Here is a 3669-nt window from a genome sequence, read left to right as displayed (position 1 = left end):
TATATATATATATAAAAAAAAATGCTCACTCTTTTTTTATAGACTTCTCACAAGCTGTGTGCAGGTTTGTATGTTAGTCCAAAGATTACACAAAAGACAGCAGCAGTGAAGGAAGACAAATAAAGCAGCACTGGGATTTAAAAGAAGTTTGTTGATTCCAACTCATCCATCAGCAGACAGAACGCATAATAAAAAGTGCATGGGTTTGGTGTGTAAAGAGTGGCTGATAAGTGGGTAACAACTCAATTTCCTTTAAACTGATTCCAGGCTGCCTTTTGGAGAGTGTCCTGTTGTTTGGCCTAGGTTTCTGTTTCACCCGTACCTCGTGAATAAACATACCCTTCAAGGGCTGGTGGTCACTCTGCTATTGGAAATACTAACTCCCACTTTCCCAGAAGGGCACATGTATTTTGGAAAGAAAGACGCAGACTGTATCATCTGCTGACTCGTGGTTTAATCTTTATTTTGCACTTCCAGCTGGTAAGACCACTTTGTGCAAAAGTAATACAGGAAATGATGCACTGCAAAAACCAAGAGTGGCAGAAAGGGAAACGGAATGTACTGGCAAGGGCTCAGCGCTGCGGACGCGCGCTCTGCTTCTTGGAAACGAAAAACGCCACCTACGCTGCTTTTTTTTTTTTTTTTTAAATATTATACCAATACTGGTATTGGAGCTTAGTGTGAGTAGTATACAGCAGCCTGTGGGTTTTCTCCCCCTTTACTTTATCTTGTGGCTTGTTGAGGGGTTGCAGTGTGCATAGACTTTGGGCAGGCAGGGCTTGCAGGAGTCCCCGGGATGGAGGCTGGTGGCCGGCTCGGGCCTGCTGAGCTGCATTACTTCCAAGCGTATCTACAAGTACTGTACCCGATGCTACTCCTCCCGCTCCCAGCATATTTCTTGCCACAGTTGTTGCTACAGAGGTGCCAGCTGTTAAGATAATACCTTTGATTGTGATGGTGAAATAAGTTTTGGAGTGTATGATTCTGGGAGTGGGGCGTGTGTGTTGCAAGATTTGATCTAAAAACTTCGGAAAATCTGTTCCTATGGTCAGACTACTTGGGGCTGCATGTGAATGTCATCTTAGTCTTTGAAGAACTTGCGTACTAGCTCATGTTAAGGTTGTATTTTCAGGCACTGGTATAAACATACAGTCTTAATAGACGGGACTTTTTTTTTCTTTTTCACAAGAAGTAGGATGGCCACTTATTTTTGAAGTAACTTGGTGGAAAGGGGTCAGGCCTAGGTAGAACCATGTCTGCATTCATTATCAATGTTGAAAGAAATTAGGATTGAGATTCGGACTTTGTACGTTCTTTTTTATTAGAACTTCAGCTCAAGTCTTTTAAATATTTTTTGTTTAATTCGAATGGATGTGAAGTAGAAAGCTTGGCTTGATTACCTGGTGATATACCACTGGAACTTGTAACTTTTGTGTGTGGAACTTGTATCTTTTGTTTGAAAGATACAGAAAAAAGATATTTAGAATATTGATTGAGATACAGACTATATACGAGTTGAGAATAACTGTTACTTACAAACATATTTGAAATACATGTACTGGGGTTCTGGTAGTACGGTTCTTAAATTAGCACAGCATTTTAATAGAGCACTTTACAGGGCACGTAAGGATAAAGTATACCTGGGGTACAGTCAGTGACAGTAATGGATTTTCAGTTCATTTAACAGTATAGCACTTGCCCAGGTAACCAAATAAATTCTTAAATTTGTCCCAGACTCATGCAAATCTTCCATTGCATTGACAGTATTATTTCAAATACAATTCTTAGGATAGAAGGAATGGGAAGTACCAGTACGAAGTGCAGGTAGACATGGCCTGTGTCTTAGTCCATAATCATTATTCATATAAATGTAGTTTATGCATTCAGCCTAATAAAACTGAACCTTTGCAATTAGATAATTGTTTTAGTGACAAATTAATTTGAATCAAGTGGATGGTTTTCAGCTTAAAGTACTTCAGCTATAGTGGTACGCTGTGAAACCATTACAGTGCATGATAGTCAAGAGGGTAACTGTGGCATAGCATTTACAGTTTTCAGATCTGCAATATTTTCTTGGTACAACTATGAAATTCTGTCTGAGGTGGGTGTCCTGACACCTTCTGTTCTGTGTGTGTATAGGTTGCTGGTTGATTGGGGTTTTTGTGTCTTTCTGATGGCAACAAAAACATTCATATCCTCTTCCCCTTCTCCCTTCCTCTGCAACCTGTTGGTATCCAGTCCAGGATATGTATCCTGTCTGTCTTCATGCTCTGTTTGAAAATCAGTGGTTTAGTGCTCTTTGTCTCATTTTCCCCTCCCTGCCAGTGCAGGGTCTCTCCTACTTCCCCCGGCAGAGCCTTTTGCCTGCTCCCAGCCCAGGCAAGTATGAAACTTGCTGCTCACAGCAGGGGCTTCTTCATATGTGGAGTACCTCCCCCTCTTCACCTATCACTTCATCCCCATTCCATGTCTCTCAACGCGAGGACCACTGTGCCATCTAAAATCCTCTTATCAGGACTTCCTTCTTCCCACTCCTTCATGTGACCTTGAGTACATCAGGCAGGCATTGCAACAGGAAGGGTCAGGATGTAATCAGTGAAGTTAGTTCATGGTATCGTTCCCTCACAGTCTGCTTATGAGCTGTGAGGGCTTTTTGGTGAGGTAGGGAGATGGAGTTTTCTTTCTCATGTGAGATGAGTGAGGACAAGGATCTTTCCAGTTTCCTTTCTTCTTTTTTGGTTTGTTCCTCAAAGTAAGTTGGAGGTCAAGCTGAACTGTTTTTGTTTCAGATTGTGGTATGCACAAGTCTAGTGCAGTGATTTTTCGAGCTGCATCACTGGCGGTTTGGAGAGGGCTGGGTAGCACAGTGCTGTTGGGGCATATTGCTTCCAGCTGCTCTCTAAAATAAATTAAAAAAAAAAAGTGCTAGTGATCTTGCACTGGTTCCTTGGGATGTTTTGCTGGTTAAGGTTGCAACAGCTGATAGGCAGAGGGGAGTGCCCTTTGCATGTAACAGTGAAAGATGAAATCTGAGGGACTGTTTTAGGCTAGATTTAATGTGAACTACATTTCTAATATAGGACCCTTGCCCTTTTGTGGAGTGTGTGTGGGAATACAGCCATGTCTTCTTGTGTTTTGGCTTTTTCTACTGGGCTTCTCACGGTACTAACTGAGGCCATGCTTGGGCACTGAGCAGAAGTATTGTTTGAAGCTGGCAAATGCAGTTGCTGTCCCCCTTGCTGTGTGGCACAAAAATCACTGAGGCCACACAGAAAATTGGATGAGGGAACTGGGCTGATGGGGAATTCTCCCACCACCTACCTCTACCCCTTGCCCTCTCCTCCCACTAACCTCCCCTCCCCAGCCTCTTTTGGTTTTGTTTATGCTGTGTCATTATTTTCCAGGGTGATCACCTCATTTATTCAGGGCTGTTTTGGGAAGAGGGATATACAGGGTTCAGCAGCAAGCCTTGCTGCTTAAAAGTCTTCATCAGATGTGCCGTGAGTCCAGTTCTGGAGACTGTCAGCACTTTGTTGTTGTTTTGGTTTTGTTTTTTTTTTCTGTTGGTTGGTTTTTGGTCACACCACTTTTACGGGTTGGGGGGGGATGTTTTTAACTGCTGTGTGTTAATTTAAAAGGTAAAATCCTTTTTTTCTCTCCCTCTGATAC

Source organism: Aptenodytes forsteri, unplaced genomic scaffold (genome assembly GCF_000699145.1).
Source record: "Aptenodytes forsteri isolate BGI_AS27 unplaced genomic scaffold, ASM69914v1 Scaffold227, whole genome shotgun sequence".
NCBI lineage: Eukaryota > Metazoa > Chordata > Aves > Sphenisciformes > Spheniscidae > Aptenodytes > Aptenodytes forsteri.
Note: the sequence above shows the minus strand (reverse complement) of the source record.